Source organism: Aquarana catesbeiana, linkage group LG01 (genome assembly GCF_042186555.1).
Source record: "Aquarana catesbeiana isolate 2022-GZ linkage group LG01, ASM4218655v1, whole genome shotgun sequence".
NCBI classification, from domain to species: Eukaryota; Metazoa; Chordata; class Amphibia; order Anura; family Ranidae; genus Aquarana; species Aquarana catesbeiana.
The window spans coordinates 943706344-943721016 of record NC_133324.1 but is presented as its reverse complement, the minus strand read 5'-3'; positions in this window follow the sequence as shown (position 1 = coordinate 943721016).

The following is a 14673-nucleotide window of genomic DNA, read 5'->3' as shown; positions in this document are numbered from 1 at the left end:
CCTCCATATCTGGGAACATGTTTTTCAGCCACTTCTCTATAAAGTCCCCAGGGTTAAACCCCTCCACTTTCTCTGGTAAACTGACTATTCTTAAATTATTGGGCGCATCTGATTCTCAAAATCATCTGTTTTCTGTTGCAGTATAACAATCTGTTTTTCTGCTATTGTTTTTTTTTTTTTTTTTTTTTTTTTTAGACATAGGGTTAACTGCATCCTCCATTAAAGATATCCTGTTTTCCACCTCTGCCATCCTATCTCTCATACTTTGCATGTTTTGCCTGATCAGTCCAATATCACTTTTAATTTCATCCATTTTACCTGTCAGGGCTGCATTACTTAGCTGGATGGCTTCCATTAGCTGCGAGTTCATCTGCTCCAGTGTCAACTTGGGCTGCTTCTTCTGCTTTTCAGGCTGGGGCGTGCTGAGCTTCTGGGCTTCCGAAACTGGTGGTCCACCGCTCCGTGTCTGTGGGGGGCTTCACCCGCCGTCCTGCCTATCTGTCCTCGCAAATTTCTTGAGACGGTCCGCTGTCGACTGTTTGCTGTTCATCCCGCCGCCGAGAGCGTTCGATTTCCGAGTTATGGGTCTTAGTCACAGGTGCTATTCAGGATCCTGACGGAGTCTCAGGCTGATCTCGGAGCTCCCGCTAATCACATCCGATTGTGTCAGTGGAAGTAATGCCCCAGCACATTGATGGTTTGTTACCTTATGCACGCCACACTTTTAACATATTTATTTGTAAAAAAAAATTGAAAACCATTTATCATTTTCTATCCACTTCACACATATGTGCCACTTCGTGTTGATCTATCACATACAATTCCAATAAAATACATTTACGTGGGGGGCGTGGCTTGGCGCGCGGCTTGGATGGCAGCACATTAGAGGAGCTCCGTCGGACACACAGCCTGTTAGCCTGATACCCTTTCCAAGAACCTTCCATGCCAGCCAGGAAGCTACATGGCACCCCGCACACTCGTTCCCGCAAAGGGCTGACGACTTCCACAGCCAGGAATATCGTGGATCTGTTGAGACAAAAGCCGGAGGCTGAGAACGGCAAGGCCGAACCTAAGATGGCGCCGCCGCAGCAGGCAGAGCTCCACGAGGAAGACCTCAGCGGTGAGTCAGACGTTAATGAAGACATTAACAGGGGGAAATCAAACCCCTAACATACGCAGATATGTCCGGTTTTACTGCCGAAATCAAATCGGCCTTTTCAGCCGCCATAACCGACCTCAAAATGAATTTGGCTGTCCTCACTGAAAAACTAGCATCGGCGGAACATGCGGGGAAACAGAGAGATAAGGCCCTGGATAGGATGGACAGGATTGCTGTGTCCCATACCCAACACTTTATAGATGTAAACAGACACCTGGAAGACCTCGACAACAGAGGCAGGAGGAATAATATTAGGGTGAGGGGGATCCCCGAAACTGTGGAGGCAGATCAAATAGCCCCGGCTCTACAGAGGGTCTTTAATAGCCTACTGGAAAGGCAGGAGGAGACTGTGATTGATTTCATCAGGGCTCACAGAGCACTTAGGCCTAGAGGTCCCGACACTGCACCACCCCGGGATATCATTTGCTGCTTGCAAAGCTTTCAATTAAAGGAGGACATAATGCGCAAAGCGAGGAGGAATGAGAGGATCATTTTCAATGGAGAGAACATAATGCTATTCCAAGATCTATCCCAGATTACACATAAAAACTGCAGGGCCTTGCACCCACTACTGGACAAACTTCGCGAAAAAGACCTCAGGTACACTTGGCGCTTTCCCTTTGCCCTCATTGTGGCGACAAATGGGCACCAGCACATTCTACGCACCCCATTGGATCTCCCCGATTTCTGTGCAGGACTTGGCCTGGACCTAGTGGACTTACCAGATTGGTACGCTGAGTTTGCTTTACCACCACACAACAGGAATCCATCCAGATCACCATTTTCCACACCTGAAAAAAGGTCTTCCAAGAAAATGAAGTAAAGCAAAGCAGGAAGTTCCAAATTCAACACACCGAATCCAAGAGCTCTTTGGGACTGTGAACACACGGAGGATTGATGCCAAGCTGTCCAGCCTATGATCCTCCACATCGATCTGACCAACTGTTTTGACGTCAAAGGGAGTTACTCATGCCCAATTTAACCTCCAATTCCCCCCCCCCTTTTTTTTTTTTCTTTTTTCTTTTTTCTTTTCTTAAGGTTCAGTATATTAGGGCATCGCCCCACTGACTTCCATGTTCTCAAAGCAGACATAGGCGTGCTTCTTGCACATATCTTGTACCACAATTTACTTCATGACGCTTAAGCTTTAGTCTGAGTTATAGCAGTAATGTGGCCCTCGCGGCGGGGGGGGGTCAGCTTGGCCGTGACACTTTAGAGGTGGCGGTCGGCTGGGTCTTCACGCCGCGGGGGTGACAGTGATAACGGGGCCTCTTGGCCCTCCTGTTTGGGTACGGAGAGGTTCCCTTATTCGACAGGGTGAATTAATCATATATATTTTACTTCAGTTATGAGAGGTATATCTTTTTTAGCCACAGGCTGTGTGTCCGTTGGAGGTTGGTTATGCCAGTTATATCCTTCATAAGTTTTCTGTTTAAACTTAACGGTTTGTTCTGTTTGACTTACACACCAGGCAGCCGCCTCCCCCTACCCCCGCAAGTGGTCTGCCATTGCATTAAGCTTTGCAGACGCACTAGAGTTCTCTGGATAGGGCTCTATCTAGAGGTTGAACTTAATTCTTATTCTACTCGCTCCTCTTCCCACCTTCACTTCCGTGTTTTCTTATTTTCTGCTCTTTTTCTTCTTTTCTGCTTCTTTCCCCGCTTACCCCCTTTTTTTTTTTTTTTGTTTGTTTTTGTTTTGTTTTGTTTCTTGTTTTTGTCATTTAACTCGGGGGTTTCGACCACCCACGTACTCGACCTTAAGAACGCCTTAACTGACCACCGATATCTCTTTTTCAGATCCTGAGTCTGCACCATGGCTTACTCTTTTCTAGGGCGCAACCCCACAGTAATATCCCACAATATACAGGGATTGAGTACGCCGGAAAAGAGATCTACATTACTTAGAGAAATTAAAAAAGGTAAGCCACATTTCATACTGCTACAGGAAACCCACTTTAAAACTGGTCATGTACCCAGGCTCACCGACTCGAACTTCACAAGAGTTTTTCATGCCACAAATAACCTTGCTAAAACTAAAGGTGTCTCAATACTGGTCAGTAAAAACGCACCTTTTGACCTGACGGACCAACTGACAGACCCTGAGGGTAGATACATTTTTCTAAAAGGGCGCTACAGCGGAACGCCCATCACATTAGCAAATGTGTACTTTCCAAACTCAGCCCATCTGCTATACTGTAAACAGATGGTCCATAAGCTGCAGGAGTTTGCTACGGGGTGTCTGATACTGGGAGGAGACTTCAACATCCCTTTGAATCCCCTAACAGACAACTCCAATGGCAACACTAGCATTAGGTACCAAACCCTGAAAGGTATTAAATGCCTTCTCCATAAACTGGGATTGGTAGACTCATGGAGATTCCTCAACCCTCAGGGACGTGACTATACGTTTTACTCAGCACCCCATAAAAAATATACATGGATAGACTATCTGTTTATAACTCAGAAGGACCTCCCTGTTCTTTCTAAGGCTTGCATAGGCACCCAATCCTTCTCTGATCACCCCCCAGTGGCAGTAACGCTAGACGTGACAAGATCCCCAGAAAAGACCCAGATTTGGAGACTTAACTCCTCAATACTCTCGGACCCCACCCACCTACCCAAACTCAAAGAGACCCTGTCAAATTTTTTCACCCAGAATAACACCCCAGGGATGGACCCACTAATGATTTGGGAGGCTCACAAATGTACACTAAGAGGGGAATTGCTCTCGATGGGTGCTAGAAGGAAAAAAGAGAGAGAAAGGGAAATCCAAACTCTAATAAGCTGTATCCATAAGCTAGAATCCCAACACAAACAATCTCTTGCTGTGGATACAGCCACAGAATTACTAGTAGCCAGGAAACAACTTCAGACACTTTTTGATGCTAAAGCCAAACGGTTTTTATTTTTTAGGAAAAAAATCTATTACGAGGGGGACAACAAACCGGGCAAGACATTGGCAAGGGCGTTACGAGTACACACCCAAAACAATAACATTACAGGCATAAGACAGAAAAAAAATGGGACACTAGATGTCGCCACAGAGGAGATTGCTAAACTTTTTCATACATTTTATTCAAATCTCTACAATTTACCGCCACAACACAAACAACCGGGCATGGACAGTAATAGATCACAAGTAATCGAAGACTATCTTAGCAAGAGTGGTCTTCCATCTCTTGACACCACGGAGGCTAACACCCTTGAAGACACAATAACCACGACTGAAATTAGAATGGCCATTAAGAATTTGAAGCTAGGCAAGAGTCCTGGCCCAGATGGGTATACAGCTATCTACTACAAAACATTTACAGACTTGTTGGCAGACCCTTTGGCGGCGGCCTTGAACCAGGGCCGGACTGGGCATAAAAACCAGCCCTGGAAATAATTTCATAGCAGCCCCAGTGGCGTAGCGTTGGTTGTCCGCACCCAAGGCAAGTAATTTGCGCCACTAACCCGCGGACATTTAGCACTCCGAGTCCCTTCCACTCATACAGTATATTTAGCATAAGGTACCCTTATGGTACCTCTTAGGATGTACCACTCTTTCTATTTGTTCTCCTTTTCTTCCCTATATATCGCTCTCTACCCATCTGTTATGTTCTTTCTCACCCGCTTTCTTTGTTCCTCCCCCTCTTTTCATTCCTTCTCCTCCACTTTGTTTTTTTTCCCTCTCTCACCTCTATATCTATACACACACATACACTGTATGTATTTACACCTATATGTATATTGCACCGAATGAATAATTGTCTTTTGGGGGAGGGTGGATTCCAATGTGAAATGTGCCTTGGCCATAGCGCCCACCATAAAGCATTCTCCCTCTGTACTGGTCCAGGACTGGGGGCTGTAATATACTTCTGCTGTGGCAAATGGGGAAGTGTATACAGTGTGTGTGTGTGTATCATGTGTGTGTCCTCTCCTGCAGGGATTGCAGACACATTACAGGAGATGGTCATAGACTGCAGACATAGTACAGGAGATGGTTAGAGACTGCAGACACAGTACAGGAGATGGTCAGAGACTGCAGACACAGTACAGGAGATGGTCAGAGACTGCAGACACAGTACAGGAGATGGTCAGAGACTGCAGACATAGTACAGGAGATGGTCAGAGACTGCAGACATAGTACAGGAGATGATCAGAGACTGCAGACATAATACAGGAGATGGTCAGAGACTGCAGACACAGTACAGGAGATGATCAGAGACTGCAGATATTGTACAGGAGATGGTCAGAGACTGCAGACATACTACAGGAGATGATCAGAGACTGCAGACATGGCACAGGAGATGGTCAGAGACTGCAGACATGGCACAGGAGATGGTCAGAGACTGCAGACATGGTACAGGAGATGGTCAGAGACTGCAGAAATGGTACAGGAGATGATCAGAGACTGCAGACATGGTACAGGAGATGGTCAGAGACTGCAGACACTGTACAGGAGATGGTCAGAGACTGCAGACATGGTACAGGAGATGGTCAGAGACTGCAGACATGGTACAGGAGATGGTCAGAGACTGCAGACATGGTACAGGAGATGGTCAGAGACTGCAGACATGGTACAGGAGATGGTCAGAGACTGCAGACATAGTACAGGAGATGATCAGAGACTGCAGATATTGTACAGGAGATGGTCAGAGACTGCAGACATACTACAGGAGATGATCAGAGACTGCAGACATATTACAGGAGATGATCAGAGACTGCAGACATATTACAGGAGATGGTCAGAGACTGCAGACATAGTACAGGAGATGATCAGAGACTGCAGACATAGTACAGGAGATGGTCAGAGACTGCAGACATAGTACAGGAGATGATCAGAGACTGCAGACATAATACAGGAGATGGTCAGAGACTGCAGACACAGCACAGGAGATGATCAGAGACTGCAGATATTGTACAAGAGATGGTCAGAGACTGCAGACATACTACAGGAGATGATCAGAGACTGCAGACATGGTACAGGAGATGGTCAGAGACTGCAGACATGGTACAGGAGATGGTCAGAGACTGCAGACATGGTACAGGAGATGGTCAGAGACTGCAGACATGGTACAGGAGATGGTCAGAGACTGCAGACATGGTACAGGAGATGGTCAGAGACTGCAGACATGGTACAGGAGATGGTCAGAGACTGCAGACATAGTACAGGAGATGATCAGAGACTGCAGATATTGTACAGGAGATGGTCAGAGACTGCAGACATACTACAGGAGATGATCAGAGACTGCAGACATATTACAGGAGATGATCAGAGACTGCAGACATATTACAGGAGATGGTCAGAGACTGCAGACATAGTACAGGAGATGATCAGAGACTGTAGACATATTACAGGGGATGGTCAGAGACTGCAGACATAGTACAGGGGACAGTTAAGGATTGCAGACATGATTGATTCAGGAGATGGTCAGAGACTGCATTTAAAGCTGAACTCAGTGTACAGGTATATATTATTGCAGGGTTGCTCCACTCTATTTAAACCATCTCTGCAAGATCAAGTCAGTCATTTTCCTTTGAAAGTACAACCAAGTGACAGAAGAAAACATCACATCATTAAAATGACAATACTTCCCAGGCTCCTTTATCTTATGCGCACTTTACCGATTAAACTACCGCCCAACATGTTCAGGACACTGAAAACCATGTTTTTGAAATTTATATGGGCACAAAAAAATCCGAGAATCAAACTTGAAACACTGCAGAAAGCGAAGACACTAGGAGGGTTAGGTGTACCCAACTTACAGGGCTACTACAAAGCATCTCACGTAACAAGGGTCATTGACTGGCACTGTCACAGGGATTCCAAGGACTGGGTGAATTTGGAAATGGACCTTCAAGCCTTTCCTCTTACCTTCGCACCTTGGCGACCTTGGCTTTCATACACTGACGACCTGAAGCAACACCCCTTAACGGGTACTACTCTGAAAGTGATTCATGAGATACCCGCTGACACGGGAGTTACATCCGCCTTGGGTCCACTTACCTCACTGAGGGACAACCCAGATTTCATCCCAGGGGTGGGCAACCCGCACCTCAGATCCTCTCACAGTGACAGACCTCTTTTAGCAAGAGATTGTTACCACCAAGCCAAAATGAAAGACTTTCAGACACTTAAACAAAATGACAATGTGACTGACTTGCCCTTTTGGACCTACCTCCAAGTTAGAAATTATGTAAGCACTAACCACAAGGTGGGAGACTTTTCTAGGCCTTTGATGGACTTCGAGTCGGTGTGCCTTAGGGGAGAGCCAATACGTGGGGCTACTTCAATTATTTATGTGTGGCTACAGAACACGAAAACACCCATGGATGACAGACTCAGAGAGCGGTGGTCAGAAGCCTTACAGGTAAACATAACCCCGAAACAGTGGAGGAACGCTTGCATCTTATCACACAAGTGCTCTATCAGCACCAAAGTGCAAGAGACAGCTTTTAAACTCTTGACTCAGTGGTACCTAACTCCAACAAAATTAAATAAGATGTTCCCCCAGACATCAGATCGATGCTGGAGGTGTATGGGAGAGAGTGGAACTTTGCTACACATATGGTGGCATTGCCCCCTGATTGCCCATTTTTGGGACAGTGTACGAGAATATATCAAAAAAATCACTGAGACCACTCTGCCTTTAGACGCAGCTTGTTGCCTGCTGCATATTTCAAGCTGGCCTCTGGGGAGATACAAGCGTTCGCTCACAAACATTTACTGAATGAACTCCCTCATCCCAACTTATTGGAAATCAACTCACGTACCAACAACTAAGGAATGGCTAAACAGGGTCATGGAACGTATTTAAATACTCCCAAGCATTTTCCGACATTTTCTGTGCTCAGGTTTAGGCGATAAGCTAAATTAGTTTTAGATATGGCCTAACAGCAGAACTGTGCTGGATTACATACTTGGTCGACGTGGGTGGTCGAGGTCAACTAGGATCATTCAAGATCATTCTCTTTTTTTTTTTTTTTTTTTACAATATGATTTTGAATAAACACAAACTTCACTTCTCATACTTCACATAGGGTTTTGGTTTTCGTTTAACCTTTTTTCACATGTATACTGTATTTTCTCCCCTCTTTTTATCTCTTTGTTCTATTCAGAGGGTCAATTGCAATATCGCATATGATATTATTAAAGGCCTAGGCGAAAGGGGTTGTGACATTGAACAGGCTTACTCTTGAGATGTTATGGTTCATGTAAATGACACAACCGATATTACAATGTTTAATTTTTGATTATTCTGAATCAACATTGCTTAAACAAATGTAAACTGCCGCCGTTTTACTGAAACGTATGTTCGATCAGAAGCATTCTTTTTTTTCTTCTTGTTATTGTACTCTCTGATCTGTATTGTCTACTTAATAATTCTGTAATAAACTTCTTTAATGGAAAAAAATACATTTACGTTTTTTGATTGTAACATAACAAAATGTGGAAAATTTCAAGGAGCGTGAATACTTTTTCAAGGCACTGTATCAAAGAAAAAAGTTTGTAAAAGACATAATTTTTAAATGAGCAGTGATTTATTGATGCTTAAAGTAAAAGCACAAAAATGAAAAATAAATTTCAATATAATATAGACTTTCCCGGCAGACTAGGTCCGACGGTCTTCCCATTTGTTTTGAACGTGATGACTAGGGATGAGCTTCGCGTTCGAGTCGAACCCATGTTCGACTCGAACATTGCCTGTTCGGTCGTTCGCCGAATTGCAAATTATATGGGCCGTTCGCGCCAAATTCGTGTGGCGCGTCACGGCCCATAATTCACTGCGGCATCGCAGTGCATTGCTGGCTGATGATTGGCCAAGCATGCACTATGATCCGCATAATTGGCCAATCACAGCGCCGTCAGAAGAGAGAGCTGTAATTGGCCAAAGCCAGGATGGCTTTGGCCAATTATGGCTCAGGGGGTTTAGCACACGCCCCACACTATATAAGGCGGCCTGCAAGGCGGCCCTGTGTAATGTGTTCCAGCGTGCTTAGATAGAGAGAGAGAGACAGTGTCATTTCATTTAAGTTAGCTAGATTAGGCAGGACAGTCAGTGAGTTAGCTGCACTTATAGTGTATTGTGTATATATATGCATCCCAGGTGTTGCATATATATATATATATATATATATATATATATATATATACACGGTATTCAGTTTAGCTAGATCTGTTCCTGTTATCTTCCTACTGACAGGCAGGCTGATCCTATTAGTACCACAGTCAGGCAGCTAGACTATTTACAGTTAGTGTAGTGCGTCCTCCTCACAGTGTTCAGTTAAAGCTACAAGTTAGTTTAGTGTGACCTCTGCACAGTGTTCAGCTAAAACTACAAGTTAGTGTAGTGCATGGTGTTCAGCTAAAGCTACAAGTTAGGGTAGTGCGTCCTCCTCACATTGTTCAGCTAAAGCTACAAGTTAGTTTAGTGCGACCTCTGCACAGTGTTCAGCTAAAGCTGCAAGTTAGTATAGTGCGTCCTCCACACAGTGGTCAGCTAAAACTACAAGTTAGTGTAGTGAGACCTCCGCACAGTGTTCAGCAAAAGCTACAAGTTAGTGTAGTGTGTCCTGCTCACAGTGTTCAGCTAAAACTACAAGTTAGTGTAGTGCGACCTCTGCACAGTATTCAGCTAAAGCTACAAGTTAGTGTAGTGCGACCTCTGCACAGTGTTCAGCTAAAGCTACAAGTTAGTGTAGTGCGACCTCTGCACAGTGTTCAGCTAAAGCTACAAGTTAGTGTAGTGCGTCCTGCTCACAGTGTTCAGCTAAAACTACAAGTTAGCGTAGTGAGACCTCTGCACAGTGTTCAGCTAAAGCTACAAGTTAGTGTAGTGCGTCCTGCTCACAGTGTTCAGCTAAAGCTACAAGTTAGTGTAGTGCGACCTCTGCGCAGTGTTCAGCTAAAGCTACAAGTTAGTGTAGTGAGACCTCTGCACAGTGTTCAGCTAAAACTTCAAGTTAGTGTAGTGCGTCCTGCTCACAGTGTTCAGCTAAAACTACAAGTTAGTGTAGTGTGACCTCTGCACAGTGTTCAGCTAAAACTACAAGTTAGTGTAGTGAGACCTCTGCACAGTGTTCAGCTAAAGCTACAAGTTACTGTAGTTCGTCCTGCTCACAGTGTTCAGCTAAAGCTACAAGTTAGTGTAGTGAGACCTCTGCACAGTGTTCAGCTAAAACTTCAAGTTAGTGTAATGCGTCCTGCTCACAGTGTTCAGCTAAAACTACAAGTTAGTGTAGTGTGACCTCTGCACAGTGTTCAGCTAAAACTACAAGTTAGTGTAGTGAGACCTCTGCACAGTGTTCAGCTAAAGCTACAAGTTAGTGTAGTGCATCCTGCTCACAGTGTTCAGCTAAAACTACAAGTTAGTGTAGTGCGACCTCTGCACAGTGTTCAGCTAAAACTACAAGTTAGTGTAGTGCGACCTCTGCACAGTGTTCAGCTAAAGCTACAAGTTATTGTAGTGCGTCCTGCTCACAGTGTTCAGCTAAAACTACAAATTAGTGTAGTGAGACCTCTGCACAGTGTTCAGTTAAAGCTACAAGTTAGTGTAGTGCGTCCTGCTCACAGTGTTCAGCTAAAACTACAAGTTAGTGTAGCGCGACCTCTGCACAGTGTTCAGCTAAAGCTACAAGTTAGTGTAGTGAGACCTCTGCACAGTGTTCAGCTAAAGCTACAAGTTAGTGTAGTGCGTCCTGCTCACAGTGTTCAGCTAAAGCTACAAGTTAGTGTAGTGCGACCTCTGAGCAGTGTTCAGCTAAAGCTACAAGTTAGTGTAGTGAGACCTCTGCACAGTGTTCAGCTAAAACTTCAAGTTAGTGTAGTGCGTCCTGCTCACAGTGTTCAGCTAAAACTACAAGTTAGTGTAGTGTGACCTCTGCACAGTGTTCAGCTAAAACTACAAGTTAGTGTAGTGAGACCTCTGCACAGTGTTCAGCTAAAGCTACAAGTTAGTGTAGTTCGTCCTGCTCACAGTGTTCAGCTAAAGCTACAAGTTAGTGTAGTGAGACCTCTGCACAGTGTTCAGCTAAAACTTCAAGTTAGTGTAGTGCATCCTGCTCACAGTGTTCAGCTAAAACTACAAGTTAGTGTAGTGTGACCTCTGCACAGTGTTCAGCTAAAACTACAAGTTAGTGTAGTGAGACCTCTGCACAGTGTTCAGCTAAAGCTACAAGTTAGTGTAGTGCGACCTCTGCACAGTGTTCAGCTAAAGCTACAAGTTATTGTAGTGCGTCCTGCTCACAGTGTTCAGCTAAAACTACAAATTAGTGTAGTGAGACCTCTGCACAGTGTTCAGCTAAAGCTACAAGTTAGTGTAGTGCTTCCTGCTCACAGTGTTCAGCTAAAACTACAAGTTAGTGTAGCGCGACCTCTGCACAGTGTTCAGCTAAAGCTACAAGTTAGTGTAGTGAGACCTCGGCACAGTGTTCAGCTAAAGCTACAAGTTATTGTAGTGCATCCTGCTCACAGTGTTCAGCTAAAACTACAAGTTAGTGTAGTGCGACCTCTGCACAGTGTTCAGCTAAAGCTACAAGTTAGTGTAGTGCGTCCTGCTCACAGTGTTCAGCTAAAACTACAAGTTAGTGTAGTGCGACCTCTGCACAGTGTTCAGCTAAAGCTACAAGTTAGTGTAGTGCGTCCTGCTCACAGTGTTCAGCTAAAACTACAAGTTAGTGTAGTGCGACCTCTGCACAGTGTTCAGCTAAAGCTACAAGTTAGTGTAGTGAGACCTCTGCACAGTGTTCAGCTAAAGCTACAAGTTAGTGTAGTGCGTCCTGCTCACAGTGTTCAGCTAAAACTACAAGTTAGTGTAGTGCGACCTCTGCACAGTGTTCAGCTAAAACTACAAGTTAGTGTAGTGAGACCTCTGCACAGTGTTCAGCTAAAGCTACAAGTTAGTGTAGTGCGTCCTGCTCACAGTGTTCAGCTAAAACTACAAGTTATTTTTTTGCAAGCTCTGCACAGTGTTCAGCTAAAGCTACCTGTAGAAGGTTGGTGGTTTTTTCCTGATCCTATCACTACCGCAGGCAGCTAAATAAGCTACAAGTTATTTTTTGGCGAGCTCTGCACAGTGTTCACCTAAAGCTACCTGTAGAAGGTTGGTGGTGTTTTCCTGATCCTATCACTACCACAGGCAGCTAAATAAGCTACAAGTTAGTTTTTGCAAGCTCTGCACAGTGTTCAGCTAAAGCTACAAGTTAATGTAGTGCGTCCTGCTCACAGTGTTCAGCTAAAGCTACAAGTTAGTGTAGTGCGTCCTGCTCACAGTGTTCAGCTAAAATTACAAGTTAGTGTAGTGCGACCTCTGCACAGTGTTCAGCTAAAACTACAAGTTAGTGTAGTGAGACCTCTGCACAGTGTTCAGCTAAAGCTACAAGTTAGTGTAGTGCGTCCTGCTCACAGTGTTCAGCTAAAACTACAAGTTAGTGTAGTGCGACCTCTGCACAATGTTCAGCTAAGGCTACAAGTTCGTGTAGTGCATCCTCCTCACAGTGTTCAGCTAAAGCTACAAGTTAGTTTAGTGTGACCTCTGCACAGTGTTCAGCTAAAGCTACAAGTTAGGGTAGTGCATCCTGCTCACAGTGTTCAGCTAAAACTACAAGTTATTTTTTTGCAAGCTCTGCACAGTGTTCAGCTAAAGCTACCTGTAGAAGGTTGGTGGTGTTTTCCTGATCCTATCACTACCGCAGGCAGCTAAATAAGCTACAAGTTATTTTTTGGCGAGCTCTGCACAGTGTTCACCTAAAGCTACCTGTAGAAGGTTGGTGGTGTTTTCCTGATCCTATCACTACCGCAGGCAGCTAAATAAGCTACAAGTTAGTTTTTGCGAGCTCTGCACAGTGTTCAGCTAAAGCTACAAGTTAGTGTAGTGAGACCTCTGCACAGTGTTCAGCTAAAGCTACAAGTTAGTGTAGTGCGTCCTGCTCACAGTGTTCAGCTAAAACTACAAGTTAGTGTAGTGCGACCTCTGCACAGTGTTCAGCTAAAATTACAAGTTAGTGTAGTGAGACCTCTGCACAGTGTTCAGCTAAAGCTACAAGTTAGTGTAGTGCGTCCTGCTCACAGTGTTCAGCTAAAACTACAAGTTAGTGTAGTGCGACCTCTGCACAATGTTCAGCTAAAGCTACAAGTTAGTGTAGTGCGTCCTCCTCACAGTGTTCAGCTAAACCTACAAGTTAGTTTAGTGTGACCTCTGCACAGTGTTCAGCTAAAGCTACAAGTTAGGGTAGTGCATCCTGCTCACAGTGTTCAGCTAAAACTACAAGTTATTTTTTTGCAAGCTCTGCACAGTGTTCAGCTAAAGCTACCTGTAGAAGGTTAGTGGTGTTTTCCTGATCCTATCACTACCACAGGCAGCTAAATAAGCTACAAGTTATTTTTTGGCGAGCTCTGCACAGTGTTCACCTAAAGCTACCTGTAGAAGGTTGGTGGTGTTTTCCTGATCCTATCACTACCGCAGGCAGCTAAATAAGCTACAAGTTAGTTTTTGCGAGCTCTGCACAGTGTTCAGCTAAAGCTACAAGTTAATGTAGTGCGTCCTGCTCACAGTGTTCAGCTAAAGCTACAAGTTAGTGTAGTGCGTCCTGCTCACAGTGTTCAGCTAAAACTACAAGTTAGTGTAGTGCGACCTCTGCACAGTGTTCAGCTAAAATTACAAGTTAGTGTAGTGAGACCTCTGCACAGTGTTCAGCTAAAGCTACAAGTTAGTGTAGTGCGTCCTGCTCACAGTGTTCAGCTAAAACTACAAGTTAGTGTAGTGCGACCTCTGCACAATGTTCAGCTAAAGCTACAAGTTCGTGTAGTGCGTCCTCCTCACAGTGTTCAGCTAAAGCTACAAGTTAGTTTAGTGTGACCTCTGCACAGTGTTCAGCTAAAGCTACAAGTTAGGGTAGTGCATCCTGCTCACAGTGTTCAGCTAAAACTACAAGTTATTTTTTTGCAAGCTCTGCACAGTGTTCAGCTAAAGCTACCTGTAGAAGGTTGGTGGTGTTTTCCTGATCCTATCACTACCGCAGGCAGCTAAATAAGCTACAAGTTATTTTTTGGCGAGCTCTGCACAGTGTTCACCTAAAGCTACCTGTAGAAGGTTGGTGGTGTTTTCCTGATCCTATCACTACCGCAGGCAGCTAAATAAGCTACAAGTTAGTTTTTGCGAGCTCTGCACAGTGTTCAGCTAAAGCTACCTGTAGAAGGTTGGTGGTGATCTCATACTACAGGCAGGCAGTTGATTTTGCTAGCTGCAGTATCAGTTCATATATATATATATATATATATATATATATATATATATATATTCCAGCTTAGTGCAGCTACAGGCCATTAGTATGTCTGGAAGGCCAACAAGGAGAGGCAGACAGTCACAAGCCAATAAAAGAGTTCAAGCAGGCTCTGTGTCTAGAGGCAACAGTGCTGGTCGTGGAGACGGTGCATCCTCATCAGCATGTGGCTGTGGAACACGCTTGGCCTTTTTTTAGGAAGCTGGCCGTGTTGAGCCGCAACATGCGGAAGACTTGGTCAAGTGG